Source organism: Macaca nemestrina, chromosome 3 (genome assembly GCF_043159975.1).
Source record: "Macaca nemestrina isolate mMacNem1 chromosome 3, mMacNem.hap1, whole genome shotgun sequence".
NCBI classification, from domain to species: domain Eukaryota; kingdom Metazoa; phylum Chordata; class Mammalia; order Primates; family Cercopithecidae; genus Macaca; species Macaca nemestrina.
Genome location: NC_092127.1, coordinates 9,608,182 through 9,625,622, shown reverse-complemented (window position 1 = coordinate 9,625,622; position 17,441 = coordinate 9,608,182). Strand labels below are relative to the sequence as shown.

General features: G+C 32.0%; 1 protein-coding gene across 14 annotated transcripts in view; it reads left to right on the top strand.

Moving 5' to 3' along the window:
• Nucleotides 1-17,441, top strand: part of LOC105466614 (teneurin transmembrane protein 3) — a 2,765,046-nt gene that overhangs the window by 77,839 nt on the left and 2,669,766 nt on the right. For all 14 annotated transcript variants that reach the window (XM_071092800.1, XM_071092799.1, XM_071092798.1 and 11 more), the window contains exon 2: nt 12,200-12,319. The gene's annotated coding sequence lies outside the window, so the exon portion shown is untranslated. The remainder of the gene's footprint in view (nt 1-12,199; nt 12,320-17,441) is intronic.

The following is a 17,441-nucleotide window of genomic DNA, read 5'->3' as shown; positions in this document are numbered from 1 at the left end:
TGCTGATTTTTCTTTATTTTTTTATTTTTTACTTTTAGTGTTCATTTTTAAAATGTATAAATGCCTGATATCATGCCAAAAAACTGGCTCATTGAGCAGACTTCCTGTCCACATGCTTCCCATGCTCATTCAGAGGTAAAGAAACAAGCAGCATAGGATAAAAACAAAAACTACTTTGGATATAGTAATTTTAAAAACAAATTGTGATCCAACACACCTGGTCCATTAAAATTATCAGTTAGGCATGTTAATGTATTTTAAATAAGCTATGAGGATAAATAGCAAAAACATTCTCTAAATGAGCAACGATTTTGGTAATGAATATTTTATTAATAAAATTATAGCTATTTCAGTGAAGTTCTGGATAGTTTACTTTTTAAAAAGTGGTAGGTTGTATCATGTATTAACTCAGCTATGTATATTTTCTTGCATATTTTTCAATCACTCTTAAGACTTTCATTCCTTTGGTTATTCTTTTAAATTAATTCTACCACCTAACTGATACAGCGCTAATATAATATTTTTCTTTGTGTAACTGGTTTGATGAGTGTGATGTATTTGCTAGTATAATTCAGATTTGAGATGTAAATAAGCTAACATGTGTGCTTTAACACCAGATCCAATTTGAAAGTAAAGCTGGAAATGTTACTAGCTTTTAGTGTAAGCAATTAAAAACAAGTAATATATATAATCCTGGAATCCGTTTAAGTTTCCGATATCTAAAGCAGTTTTGTTATGCAAAGTTTGTTGATTCATTATGTGGATACTTTGCGTTAAGATAACATTTGCTGTGGGAGGTAATTGTTTTGATAATCTTCCACTAACTACAGTTGATAAGAGATATGTCTTAAAAAAATAACAATTCCTGGTGTAATAACCCATATTATAAATGTTTGAATGATCCTTAATATAGACACATTCAAGAAAATAAAATGATCAGTGGTAGTAGAGTTAATATACTGTTATGCTATTGCTAGCATAAGCCATTTGGAGATCCTTAGCTTTTACTCTATTTTCTCAGTTCTAAGGTGTCAATATGTGTAAAAGATACCATTGATTTAATATCAGCTTTCCTGGGAGAAAGACAGAAATGGCCAGCAAGTTTCTTTGGAATCCATTGTAGTATGCATACTAATTTAAGGCATGTTAAAATGAAAAGAAATATTGGTCTTAGATTTAAAAAATTGTAGTTATTTGTGTATTCAGAACCCATGATGTTCCAAATGAAACCCACCATACTGAAGCTGGAAACTTTTCATCCAGAATGAATGCTGCTTACCTAAAGCTATTATAGTTTTGCTGAGGTTGTTATAAATAGATAGGTAATAATGAAGGTACAGTTTGATAGCAAGTAATTGTATGATCACTTTACCCTCTGTAGTCAAGACTGGAAACAACATGAAATATATTCTAAAATATTTCACTATATAGTAACATCCTGTTTCTAAGTATGAGGAATGTGGGATGTAGGAAGTTTGCATATTACTTTGAAGAAATAAAAATCATGAAAATAAAGAAATCATTATAAAATGAATTATTACTACCAGATTTTTTTCTCCCCAGGGAAAGGTTGTCATGAACAGAGTTTTAGGTAGAGAATGGACTCTGATTTTGTGAAACAGATTCCATTTAGAATTATATTATTGAAACTTGAATTAGCATAGAGTGAACCAGTAAGAGAAAAATGGCATTATTAATAAAATAAATCAATCATAGATTTATTAAGATATGAAGACTTTTAGGAATAATAGAAAAAAAGAGCTATGTTTTAAGGAAAAGGCCTAGATTGTCCATATTACTTTTGTCTTGTTTTTATTATTTATGATATATAAAATATTTAAATATTTGTTAGAAATTCCAAGGTTTACACATGCTATGCACATAATAATTTCCAGAAACACAGAACCGTGTTTACTTTAAGTGAACACTTAAATTGAAATATATACATTAATTCAGTACTTGTAAAATATATATGTACACACACACACACACACACACGTATATTCTGTCAGTAGAAAGAAAATTGCCACTCTTGCTTTGATCTTACCGACAGATGCAACACTAGCAGAATGGAATGAATTTAAATAGTCTTAATTAAGCCTTTCTTGTAGGTTTGATTAGATATGTACCAGCTTAAAATACATCTGGCCTGTAAAAAAGACATAATGAGTATTTGATGTAACAATTTGATCTTGTTGTTGTGGTTTTCAAATTCTTTTGTGTGCATCTGTACACATCTGTAGTTTGTGTAAAGATAATAGCTATTACTTTCAATTGTTTCTTCGGGTTATACTTCATGGTGATACTTTGGGCCTCTCTGTGACTGTGTGTGTGTCCAGGGATGGGGTGTTACAAACAATAGCTTTGGAAGTTTTGTCAACAAGTTCACAGAAATACAAACCCAATGCCAACATGTTTTGGGAATCCAGTTCTAAATATAATTTTCAAAATTTTTGTCGTTATACAAATAGCAATCAAATATTATAGGAAATAATAAAAATGACAAAAAAAATTCCCACATTCTCATCTCTTAGTGACTTAACTTTCTTATTTTCATTTTCCTTTTATTCCTTGTTTTATTTGTATGTATTTTAATGTGTTTTTAATTATAATGTGAATATAATTTTTATTCAACTTAATATTTAATAAATTAGAGTTTGTACATGATTATTTTTATAACAGTTACATATTGTTGAGATGATTTTAAATAATTTTCTACCACTACACCAAACCTCATAGTTTAACTGTTTACATTTATGTGTAACTACAACATTTTGCATTCATGAATGAAAAATTAAATGATGAAATATATAGCAGTTATCAAAAGAAACAAACAAAAATACATAAGATATCCACATTTTAAAAAATGGAGCATTATATAATATTCAGACATAGAGAGGTGCCATTATAAGACATAGCAGAATTAAGAAGGGTAAAATAAGAATTACCTTGATAGAACTTTACATTAGTTTAATTGTACTATGCCCAATATATTCACATGTATTCTGTATATGTGTTAATGCTTCATAGCTTCGTAGAAACGGAAAATGTAAGTTGAGAAACATACTAAATGGTTCCACTGTATGTACTATGTTCTCTGTGTATAGCATTTATTCTCACTTTTAATTCTTGCTGCCTGTTTTGAACCTGTTCATGACAGTAATGGTGTAATATTTGTGTTACTTGAGTTTATATGGACAAAGCAAGGCTTTTTATTTTTTATGTTATAGGATTTGTGTTAATTATATTAAATGAAACTTCTCTGTCTTATAGTTAACAACACTATGAAAATCTTATATTGATATAATCAAATGTATTTATTTGAAATTCTTTAATGATTTATAATTTGCCTCTGCCATGCATTTTCTATAACAAAATACCATAGCCTGAGTAGATTCTAAACAATAGAAATTCATTTCTCCTAGTTCTGGAGGCTGAGAAGTCCAAGATAAAAGTACCAGTTGATTCAGTTCCTGGTGAGGGCATGTTTCCTGATTCTTAAATGGCGTCTTCTGGCTGTGTGTTCACATGATGGAAGGAACAAAGCCTCTGGGGCCTGTTTTATAAGGGCACTAATCCCAGTCATGAGGCCTGCACCTTCACATTGTAATCACCCCCCAAAGGCCCCACCTTCTCATCCTATCACACTGGTGATTAGGCTTCAACATAAGAAGTTTTGGGGATAAACTTTTATTTAACATAAACTTTTATTTAACATAAACTTTTATTCCTGCAATTTCTGGAATGCTTCATATGTAGGTATAAATTTATGTTTACACACAGATACATGGTTATGGAAAAGATCTAAATATCCAGAGAAGAAATGCTTTGCTTTAAATGAGTGCTTCTCCAGACATAAGGTCTATGTTACACTTTGATAAACATAAGCAATTATGCATGCCACACTGTATGGAATGTTGCTCTGTGGTGAAAAAGCCTGGTTGAAAAATCAAGGTATCTTTGCTTGTCCCTCCCAACAGCTAAATATTTTGTTGAGCTTCATTTTCTATATTTATATAATGAAATAATTTTTACCCATCCCAAATATAAGATGCATATTTGTTATTTTTACCTCCCTGAGTATTCTAGTACCCCTAGTTATTTAGGTGACTATATTTGTAAAGTTGGCACATTACATACTTAACCCTGGTATCATCATCAACAAGAATAAATGAGTTTGGTAAAAGTAAGGCAATAAATTAGTTCAATGGAATGAAAAGACAAAATCAATAAAGGTAAGATTAAAAATCAATGAGGCGACAAAGTCTGGGCACCGTGGCTCACATCTGTGGTACTAGTGCTTTTGGAGGCTGAGTGAGAGAATCACTTGAGCCCAGGAGGTCAAGGCTGCACTGAACCATGATTGCACCACAACACTCCAGCCTGTGTGACAGAGCGAGACCCTGTCTCAAAAGAAAAAAAAAAAAAAAAAAGGAGAGATAAAAACTTGATTAATCACCACGTAACATGACTTTTTTAAGCAAGGGAGAAAACTTCATCTATGAGCAATATATATGGAATACCTTTCTGAATGGAGATTACATTTTCAAAACTATGGAAAAACATTGAACACTTCCTTATTACTGGATCTTATATCTGCATCATGTTGTTAAACTTTGCAATTTACTCAAAAAAGAAGTAATAGGCCTCTGGAGATCAGTAACTTCAAACTTACTTCCAAAAGTTATTCTAAAAATGATATTAGAAACTCTAAGGAGCATGTGTAATTTCCAGAAGCTTCTCTCAACTCAGAAAGTGATTATATTACTCTCAGTATCCACATACCACTAAGAACTACTGGTCTGGAAATGTAAACATTTAGGAATAGAAAGGAAAAATCTTATGGGAAAAGAGAGGCAAATTAGTAACAAGAAAGAAAAATAGCCCAGAAAGCTAAGAAACTGGCTCTAGTTAATATTCAATATATCTTTAAAATCAGTTGTCTATTCACTGGGGAGAAGGGTATGGGAAATGAAGTGCACAATGTGGAATCTCCAAATAGCAACCTAATTCCAGAGAACTTGAGTGTTAAGTGCATGCTATGTTTATATTATTCATAAACCAGAGTGCAAACATATGCAAAGAAAAAAATGTAGGTAAATATCCAGTAAAAAACAGTGCTTATAGCAAAATTCAGAAATTATGAGCTTAAAATTAAAACAATGGACTTGACTAATTAAAATGGAAACTTCTGAATGGCAAAGTAGTACATTTCCCAAATATATTTGAAAGACAATGAAATTACATGTGTAGACATGATATTTACGTAAATGTGTATATATAGATATATGTATATATCTCTGCATATGTGTAATAGCAAGAAAACATGTTAATAGACCTAAATATACAAACAGCTTATGCAATGCAATGAAAAATACTCAACAGCTCATTAGAAAAATGAGTAGAGGAATAGGGTATTGAGTAATAAATTTTAAAAAAAGGACCGTATCAGCTAAAATATTCAATCTCAAGAACGTTAAATTTAAAAAATCATCATTAGTAATGATTGAAAAGATAAAGTTGTGTTTACTATCTAAAATGGTTTAATTGTATAATACTTGATCCAAATCAAAAATATCCATATCATTTGTCAAATCAATTCTAGTATTTGGATTTGAAATTAGTGCAATATTGGATCAGTGTTCAAAGACCCATACACCAGGATGTTCATTGCAGTTCTGTTTTTAATATTCATAAATCAGATAAAAACTTACCTACTATTACTATTTGATGGAATATACATGCAAAAACAATCATAATATTATTCAAATGAATTATATTCAAAATTTATTAACTTGGAATTATGGCCTTGCTATATTTAGTAGTATAAAAAGGCACATTATGAAATAGAGTGGTTGGATTTTTAAACGAAGAATAGTAGTATGATTATCTATGATAGAGAATATATCTGGAAATTAATCAACGTATAAATTAGGAAAAGACAGGAGGGAATTCCTTTATTCCAATTATAAATCAAGGTGATACATGTGAGGGAGAAAGATCATATTTCTATAATGTGATGAAGTCCCGGAGCTAGAAGAATATTTGACCAAAGACTAAAAGAAAGTGAGAGACAAAGGCATGATGATGGGTGTAGGAAAGACTGTAGAAAGCAGGAAGCAGGTGTGAAGGCCCTAAGGCAGAAACATGGCTGCTGTGGTTCAAGTACACTAAGAAACAGAGTTCATGAGAGGGAGAGGCTAGAGCAGATAAAATGACATCTGCAAAGCTATAGGAAGGGGATTGGAAGCCATTAGATGAATTTTGCAGGAGCTTATCTTGCTCCAACCTAATCTTAAGGGTCACTGTGTCTTAAGAATGGACTTAGAGGCAAGAATGGAAGCAGACCCTACTGTCTTTAAAAAACTATTTTAGTGATCCAGGCCCGAGAAAATGGTGGCTTATGCCTGGGTGATAGTTTGGGGAGTGATTAGAAGTGAAAAGGTTCTGGAAATATATCTATATCTATGTCTAAATTTCATATGTATTTTATATACTATAAATAATATGATACAAAAACATATAGATTTCATTTCATACACATTTAGTTTTCATACACTTACACATATAGTTTTCATTTCATACACATTTTTCTTTACTGTGCTTTTTTTCATTTACAAAACATCCCAGAGATTGCTCCATCGTAATATATGGAGATATACCTCATTCCATTTTGTAGCCTCAAAATTCTTCATTCTGTGGAGGTACTAGATTATTAACCAGTCCCCTGTTGATGGACGTTTAGGTTCTTTCCACTCTACCATTACCAATAGTGCTGCAATGAATAGCCTTGTGCTTGTATTTTTTCCTATTTTTGCTATCATGTCTTTGGAATAGATTTCCTAGAAGTGGAATTACTTCCAGATTTTGATTTCTGTCTATAGTCTCACTTTTTCTATTCCTTCCCAACTTGCTTTTTTATCGTCTTCTTTTGAGAAACACTGGACATTATTTTGTTGTTGTTTGTTTGTTTGTTTGTTTGTTTGAGACAGGGCTGGAGTACAGTGGTGTGATCTCGGCTCTCTGCAACCTCTGCCTCCCAGGCTCAAGCAATTCTCCCACCTCAGCCTCTGGAGTAGCCGAGACCACAGACACTCACTGCCATGCCCAGCTAATTTTTGCATTTTTGTAGGGACAGGGTTTCACCATGTTGCCCAGGCTACTCTTGAACTACTGAGCTCAGGCGATCCGCCCTCATGAGCCTCCCAAAGTTCTGGGATTACAGGTGTGAGCCACTGCACCCAGACTAAAAAATCACTGTATATTCTTGATAGAAATATTTTGAATGTGGAGTCCATATGGATTGCTGACTATTTAGATATAGAAGATAAAAGACAAGAGTAAACAAGATTTTGGCCTGAATGGCCATATATTTTAATGTAATTCAACTCTAATTCTTTTAAATTTACATTTAGGTAACCACACGTGGTGAGTTTTATCTGCATTGGACAATGCAGATATAAGCATGAGACTAAAAAGGGGACAGAGTAAGTTGAAGACTGAGCAGGCCTTAGATCTGGAAATGAGGAAGAACCAGCCAAGGAGCCTGACAAGCCAGGTGGGAAAGAGGTGGCAAGTAAATAAACCATTTCCGGATAGATTCAGAAGCCACTAATTCAATGGGTCCGATGCTACCAGTATTTGCATCCAATGAGGACTCAGAATGGACAACTGGTTGAACAGTACAGAAAAGACTTTGACCTTGCCAAGTGTTTTACGACTCTTGTGTAGGGGTGCAAGGACCAGTTTGACTTGGTTTAAGAAAAAACAGCCTTTTGTTTTGTATGTGTGTTTTCTTTTGTGTGTGTTCTTTTGTGTGAGTTTTGTGTGTGTGTTTCTCTTCCTCAATGAGATGGCAAAATCTCTAAATGTATATCTTCTGCCTTTTATATCTTTGTATAAAAAATTGCCTGACAAAGTTTTTTTTTTTTTGTATTTTAAAGGGTTAGAAATATAAATGTTCTAATCATAAATGTCATTTTATTTTTTGTTACTTTCCTATCATTTCAGAAACACGAATCAGTCAAAACAAATTGTTCACAACATAAAAGTTACATTATAAAATGGAAGAAAATTAATATTTCTAGTAATTGATTAGGAAGATTTGCAACAGTGATCCATACCTTTAAAAAAGAACTAGTGAAATTCAGAATATAATAATGATGTTATCTGTGCAATTTAAAATAATGATTAGCCAGTAATGTTTAGGTAACTTTTAAAAACAATTACTATTCTAACTAAAGGAATTGTTTTCTGTGAGGCTAATTCACCTCCCACCAGTTCCACATTTTGACAGCTTTATCATTATGGACCAACGTGCATTTGGCCTTTCCCCCGCCATTCTTCATCCTGTAAGTGCTGTGCCCTTCCAAGCTGATACTTAGAAGACAAATTCTTTGTCCTTGTTTGGATTATTGAACAGTAAATGTCAAGTTTTTTTTTTTTTTTCATTTACAAAGGTTTTATCAATTGCTGACCTAAAAAAGATTAGATGTAATCTTACATATTAAAACTACCATTCAGCATGGAAGATCTTTAAAAAAGAAAAATTTACATGAATTACAATTAACTTTAAAGACTTTTAATGAGGAAATGACATACTTCTTGAGGTTATAATTTGTGCATTCTTTCAATTTCGTAGCCTATTAGCTTGATTTGACCCTGCAAATCACGGAGATATGTATTTTTTATGTTTCTCCTGAGGTTCATCAGCAAATCTCTACATCAACTCGCATACTGGGTTTTGTGAAAGCCAAGAGTTTCTTTAGTCATTGAAGGAGCTAGCATGGAATTATAAAGCAAATGTACAAACAAGAAACTATAGCAAAAAGCTAAAAAAAGAACTCTTCCTAATTAAAATTGTCATTGTCATTTAAGGTATATACTATATATATTTTTTATTGTGAACTACTGATGAGAAAGTAATGCATATAGGATGAAGTTGTAATTTAATTTATTTAAAATTCTTTCTACAACAGCCTCCCTACTTTCTTTTCATATCTGGTTTATTTTGAAAGAATAAATCTGTTAGCCTTCAAACATTTTCTGTCAAAAATATGAACTTATTTGATATGGGTTAGCAGGGTTGTGATTGGAGACTCAATATTTCACTTATTTTAATGTAAATGACACAGGATTGGATTGAATCTTAATACTTAAATATTGTATTAACTTAAATGGCTCAATGTATAGACATGTTTACATCTTTTACATTTTGTTTTAAATCTTCCTCAATGTTGGAAAATCAGGTATATATGATTATTTATATTTGTGGAAACTTAAAAAACGCAGGATACATTTGAACTATATATTTCTGAAAGACACCTAAATATTTTCTTTTTATTTCCCATATATATTCTACAGTGACTTAGCTCTGAAATTCAGCATTTTAGCATGTTGACATTCGTATCCTTATTATTTAATTTAATGTGACTATGATACTTCAGAAGATTCAGTTCTTACCATGTTCAGCATTTTTTCTTATCATTTAAAAAATCACATGTTTACATTATATAGTTTTAAAATTGAAGTTTTGCCAGTAATGTATTATATATTATGACATTAATTACTTGGTTAATGTAAAAGCTTTATTTTCTATCACAAATATTTTAGTCACAAAATGACATGATTTAATAAAAGGAACATGGGATCAACCTTGTCATGAAACAGGTTTGACTCCTTGCTAGCTAGGTGCATGACCCTGAGAAAATTAGTTAGCTTTTCCTGGCATCACTTTACTGATATGCAGTGTGAAGATGATAATCACAGTACTTATTTCATATACAAATGAAAAAAAAGCCACATAAAATGTCAACCTGACACAGAGTCACCATTCATAGATCCTATTTACTGTTATTTTGTTGTTATTGTTATCATAATCATGCAAATTCTTTTCTGTTTTAGCCAAGTATTTAAGCACTTCTGTTGTGGATTTAAGTGTGTGAGAGGGAGGTAAACACTTTTCAAGGGAGCAGTGACTTCTGATGAGGAGTGAATAGGATGCTAAGGGGAAATGGACAGGAGCCTCTGCATGTTGAATCTCAAACTGGAAGTCAGAATGCGGTGTTCCTTTCTGACCATTACTGTGTTTTGAGTGGTGGTTTGGTTCCCAGACATACTTACCAAAATATTATGAAGCCAACACGTAGCTGTTTTAGTTGACTATTCTGAGATTTTTAAATACCATTGAAAACGTTACAGAGCTAATATACTATGCCTAAATATCAACAGCTTGCAAATATGTGCTGACCTCCTTCTTAGTTGTGGATTCCTGGATTATGGTATGCAGATTTTGAATTTTGAAAATCTATGAAAAAATGTATTTTCCCTCAAATTACAGATTTCTTAATATAGTATGGATATTAACTTTAGAAAATTTAACACAGAAAAAATATCACTGGGTTCCACTAAGCTATAGCCATCTATATTACTTCATAAATAAAAAACACTAAAATTAAATAGCAAGCCAGGCTAAATATTGGCCAATCAAGTCAAGTCATTTAAAAATAATTTTTTGAATAAATCAAATAGGAAGAAAAGATTGGCAGTGTATGCCTACTGGCAAACAACAATCATTCCCTTCCATTAACCCTCTTAACAATTAGTTATGCAAAAGCGTCAGTAGAATAACAGCTGTGGAAAATATCAAAGGATCAAATATAGAAGTCATTAGAAAGGATATGATATATTTAAAAGGAAGGCAAAAGAGAACTTACATATAATATTGGACTTCGAAGAGAAAGAAAGTGAACAAAAAAGGAAAATTGAAGTTATAACTGAAGAAAATATGAAATTGAAACTGTGATCAATTCTTTACTTTGAAATTTTTATGTACAATTATTATCAATATATAATTATCTTTTGAAATTTTGAACAGCAAGAACTAACAATTATATGATCAAGAAGGAAATAAAAAGTCATGGGCCAGAGGCAAGAGTGATATTAAAAATCAGAATGGGCATACCAACCAATCAGAAAGGAAGTGGGTTATACGCCTTCAATGCTACTGCTGACTGACATTTAGTAATTGCACTGAGAGGTAGAGACTTTGTTTTGTAGAGGTGGGTTTTTATCAAGTTATTTATTCTTTCTGCATCCTCCTCTCACAGTGAGTGAGATTACAAAGGTTACATTGGGTAACTTCAGCTACTGTTATTCTCTGTGACAATCTTCAAGGCTCACATGAAACGAATCCACTAAATTCTGACTTTGGGAGGTGGGAGTAAGGGTGTGATAGCATTTTCACTCAAAAGTTTTGCTTTTGTTTTTTAATAAAGCAACCATATCTTAAAACTTTGTAGATATTACTAGAAGATATTAAACAGATTCTTATTGAAACAGTGTAATACGGATCAGCAACCATAAAGACCAACTCCACTGGAAGTATTTTCCATTAACGCCATTGGTCTGAGTTCAAATAATAACTAAACTAGAGGCAAAAAAAGGCACATTCCTTTCCCTTTGCAGATGGGAGGTCACCAAATTTAAAGATACCTTCAGATGATACCTTCAGATGTTTGTCTTCTCCATGGCCAGCTTATTGAAAAATTCATACTTTCTTTTAATAATTTTATTTAATGAATCTCTCACTATATTTAGATAAATGCTCTCTTTTTAAAACATAATATGGATATACATAGCTTACTGGATATAGAAGGATAAATGGACTTTTCCATGGCTGCACGTATACTAGAAATTAATTTATTCACTCATTCAAATATTCAGTGTTGGTTTATAAGAGTCACTTAACTAATGGAAATTATATATATATAAATATATATATATAATATACGTAAATATATATTATATAATATATATTTATGTTAAATATATATTATGTAAAATATATATATAAATAGATATATATTTCCTATCATTCTTATTATCCTAAATATACTTACAAGAATAAATGTGATTAAGATCACCCTGAGTGTGTGGAGATTGATTTCCCAACTTATTTGGGGAGTAAAAGGGGTGATATTTCAACTACTTAATGCATATTTTAATATAATTTTTGTTGGCCTGATGGTTTTTTGCTACATATATACATTTAGTTTTTAAAATTCTGAATCATTTATTCACTCAGTATTTAAAAACTTATCGTGCTCTCTGAAATGCCAAGCATTTTCTTGTTTTACAAATTACATAGAACTGGACATAATTATTTGATAGTAAGATGCCTACAATTTTTATTTTTCAGACTTGAATGCAGTGATCATGTAAACTAGAGAAAGGAGATTAAAAATCACCTCTGGATATTCCTCTCACGTGATCTTTATTCTGGATGAAGCATTAGGACAGCTAATAGACGTGTGTCACTGTAAGTATTTTCTAATGAACTTAGAATGTTTATTTTTTTGTTGCTGGATAACATCAAATGTTGTACGCTTTCACAGAATTTAAGAATAATAGATGTAGTATTGTAGCAGTAATGGGCAGAACACTAAAAACTAAAATACTAAGTAGCAGGGATAGCAACACGGAAGGGGAAAATTATTCTGGTTATAGAATCCCTTATAACGAGTAAATATTTGATATAAACAAAAGTGAAGGACAAAATGATAATTATTTATGATGTCAAAGTGATCTTTGCTAGAATATTCTTGAGAATGTGACAGCTTTCTGATGAGGAAGTAAAATAATTGTAAAGCTTTGCTGAGAAGAATCATAATCTTGCTATGAGTAAGAAATGCGTTATGAGTTACGGGATTCAAAAAATAACAGAAGGAGAAGCTTCTACAAGCCAGGCTATTTAAATTTTGGTGACGTTTTAGAATCGTAGAAATTCCAAAAATTATAGCACCAACTTCAATTAATAGAATGTTCAATCTGTATCTAATGAAGTTATCAAGTACTCTTTACTCATGCATCTATAATTTTATCATACAAAACTATTGCATTCATAAACAGAAAAAAAAATCTTATAAACTGGCCTGAGGGCTTCATCCGATCATATAAATGAAGAAATAGGCTTCCAATTTAACATCCCGCAGCACTCTAATGTAATTCTGGGCTAAGTGCTATTATCCTTGGTGAAGAGGTTGAATTTGATAGCCATTTCACTGTTAGACTAACGATGGCCTATTATATCTCTTAGGTTACAATGTCTTTGATGCTGTGAATGACAAGGAAACATACAACCTCAGGGGGAAATTCAGACAGAGAAGGTATTTGATAGAAAAGCCTCCAGACAACTGGAGTTTCTTTAGATTTTGAAATCATATGTAGACATCTTAGCTGACAGTCAACTAGAACATACCAGTAAGGCATTCGTGTTGGTCATACCTGTGCTGTACAGATGGCTACATATGTTGTCTGTCACCACAATACACGTTCAAATATGAATATGTGTACAAAGGTTCAAATGTCAAATATGTCTTATATTTTGACTTCTTAACTTATTTATTATCTTACTAACTTGGACTTATTACCCAAAGAAATTACTTACATAATGAAAGCTCTTTTTTAAATATCATATTACCTTTTTCCCCCAAAACTGAACATATAATTTGGAAAAGTCTCTGAGAAGGAAACAATTAAAATTTTGTTTTGTTTTGTAAAACTAGAGTTATTTTATTTTCTAGAATGTAACAATAACTTCCACTTTACACTTCAGATTTTGAAATTTTTATTTGTAGTAACATTGTACCTACATCCAAAACAGGTGGTGGATCTAATTCATATTTTGACTGGACAAATAACATTTTCTGAAAAAGTTGTAAGATGTGCTTGCTTTACCTGAGTCATAATTTTTACTCTTTCATAGTCCCATAAAAATATGTATTCGCAATATGGCTGAATAACGAAATTGACTTAAAGTCAAGTTAGCAATCAAGACAAAAATCAAACCTACTAAGTGTGTTACTTGCCCTACATAAAAAGAAATTGAGAGATGATAATATTTAATATGTGTTTTTAAATATAATTTATCTAGGTTAGATTCATAGAGAAATTTCCTTGAAGGTAAACATTCCTATATCATAGAGATGATTTTAAATGAAGTGAAATTATTTTTAATTAATATCATTGGTAATTTACAACAGAAGGGAATTTTCATGTTACTTAAAACATAATTTTCTTCTAACATGGGTTAGGCCATTTATCAGAACCATGTTGTTAAATGCAGATTTGCAGAAATACTTTTCAATGAAATGTAAGACTACGTGATATTTGAAACCATCCAGTTTATTTAAGTTGCTTAAAACAGGGTTCACTTTATACAAGTTCCCTTTGATACAATCACTTAAGGGAACATTTTTTATCTGTGTACACATGTAAGTGTGTGTGTTTTTAAAAAATAACCATGATTAGAATGATAAGCATATAGAACTTTGTTTATACCAAAAAAAAAAAGCCCTGGTGTAAGAAATGCTTTTATGAAGCAAAATGTATCAAGCCCTCTAGTGGTGTTAATATATAAGATATTTCATTGTGGTGTTTGCTCCATCAAAACAAGCTTTTTTTTTTTTTTTTCCCCCTCCATTTGAGTGCAAGTATTTAACATTTTTTTTGACGTTACCTTTTTTAAATTCCGATTTGCTCTGCTTGGCAGATAATTTGTAGAATAATTTAGGTGGTTTTTCTAAAGAGAAAAATCTTAACCTTAGGATTAACCATTTTAAATGCCTAAACTTAGTGAATAAATGAATGGCTTATTAGAAGATAAATTATAATTTTTAGATCAGTAACTGTTATTTTTGGGTTTAATGTTAAAAGACATTATAGTGTTCCATATGCATGATGATAACAATAGATTTTTAAAAAGAAAATTTACATAATTTACAAACTCAGAAAAAAATTTTCATTTAAATAAACAACACAATGAAGGATAAAAAATAGCTAAGACTTCCTTTGTAATTCTTACTGAGATCTTTCATGCTATCTAAAGTCTAAAGGAGGTTAATGGTCTTATTCAGAACTAGGGTTATTTACAATGAGATTTTTTTTTTTTTTAATTTGGCTCTTATTATAGAAGGCACGCAATTAGTGAGGAGATTTAGTTGGCAGATCTGCAAAATGTGTTTCAGTTATTAAGGCATGAGTTTTAGCTTCATGCCAGCAGTATTTGTCTTTCTTAAAAAAAAAAAATTAAAAGTACGAGCATTTGATGTATATAGCTAGGGGAAACTGACAAATATCGAGCAGTAGAAATGAAAAGGTAACAATGAAAAGTTTAACACACAAAGATGAGTCTCAGAGGCTATCTGTTCTCAAAGATGAATTTCTTGATTTCCTGTCCTTTATTTCAATGTCATTTGAGACTCTGAAATTAGGCTCATAGAGTAACCACTGAATACACTGTGGTAGAAAGTGCTATAGTAGGTTTTGGAAGACCCGAATCACTTCTCAGCTTCATCCAGTTTTCTTTGTTGTAAAATCGGAATAATCATGCACTACCTTACCTCATGTGCTCACGAGCACTTTTGACACTGGACACTGATCACCATTCATTGTAAAAGTGTGCATTATCACTGCTTCTCATTGAGGAATACCTGCAGTTGGAGAACATGCAGTCTTCTCCCTAAAATGTACACCCTCATTCTTAGAAGTCTTCAGTTAAAACCGATTTAAGCCGGGTGCAGTGGCTCACACTTGTAATCCCAGCACTTTGGGAGGCAGAGGTGGGCAGATCACTTGAAGTCAGGAGTTCGAGACCAGCCTGGCCAATGTGGCAAAACCCCCTCTCTACTAAAAAATACAAAAATTCCTGGGGGTGATGGTGCACACCTGTAATCCCAACTACTCAGAAGGCTGTGGCAAAAGAATCGCTCGAACCCAGGAGGCAGAGGTTGCAGTAAGCCGGGATCATGCCACTGCACTCCAACCTGGGTGACAGAGCAAGACTTCATGTCAAAAATAAAATGACAAAAAAAAAAATGAGTTAAATAGTCTATATTAGGTAGAGTACTGTGTACAAGTGGTCCAAACTAAGATAGGAACCTAAAATAAAATGCTAAATCTTAAAAGAGACTGGGTTTATGCGCGAAACGTTTTGTGCCTTGGTCTAATATTAACATGATGTCTGTGCAAAATGACAAAAAGAACCAATGTTGAATTATGCTATATTTTCCATCATCCCAGATTGCTAAATGTGTTCCTTCCAAGAAATCTAAATGAATTATTATATACATTTGCTGTCATGTATACATAACAGTTGTGTCACTGTTAGAGATTTCAGTAATTAAAATGGGGAACAGAAGCTTAAGTTACTTTCCTTATCAAAACTATGTTCCTTAGAACCACATTATTATAATGGTTTTTGTGCTCTTGTACATTGGATGTCTCAAGTTGAGTACAGTTTAGGAGATCCTTTCTAATTACTGCTTTCCTCAACCCTGTGATCTAACCTGTGCCAAATCTGTACTATACACTATGTAAATGGCTAACAAGTCAACTGCAAACAAACTGAATGTACAAATCTTAGTGTTGGTGCTGAAACCTCTTCAGAATAGTCATCACGATTTAAAAGTTTGTTTAAAAACTTTTTGCAAGCATCAAGTGTCAATCAAAACTGAATAGTCATCACGATTTAAAAGTTCGTTTAAAAATTTGATGCAAGCATCAAGTGTCAATCAAAACTGAAGATGAAACACTAGTGAATGTTGAATTCTCATGCTTTTAGGTGTACTTCCTTTTTAGAATTTTCAGTTTTCTGCTATTTTTACCGTAACTATTTTCTTTAAAATTGTTTCACTTAAATTTCCTATACACTAACTTTGTATGATTGAAATAAAATTGCAGTGTGTGTGTGTATATATATATCTGATTTAAAACAAAATACTAAATCCTATTAGCCAATATGTGTACTTTTTGCCATCTAAATCTACCTAATTTCAAATAGAAGATATACATTTGAAAATCTTTAGCCTTCACTCTGAAACAAGTTCATGTAGCAACTTGAAGACATTGATACTTGACTTTTGTGTGACCCAGATACATAGAATTTTCACATGTGCTCTCAGATTGTCCTAATTTAATTCATCATGATATATGATTAAGTGACATCATAGACACTAACGCCAAAAAGAGAACTAAGAAACAGAATACTCTGGAACTTGGTAGTATTTTAGACTCAACCCTACATACCATATAACACTATGAAAGTTACGTTTTTGGACTAGGAGTCAAATGACCTTGTTTCAGCACCCAACTGTGCCCTCAGGTCACATAGTCTTCCAGGCTTACAATATATTCACTTCTAAATGAATAAACTGGATTAGAGGATTTTTAAGATATCTTCTAGAAGTATGTTGATTCTAGATCATTGAGCCACTCAAAAGGTTATAGCATCCTTTAATGTGGGGGCAGCAAAATACTGTTTTCCCAAATACTTTTCCTTTGCAATCTCCTTCCATCTTTCATGTCTTGCTCAGTTGTTAGGAGCTTAGTAGAGCTGGAGAGAGCTGAGCTGCCAGCTGTCTGAGTAGTCAGTTAACACAATA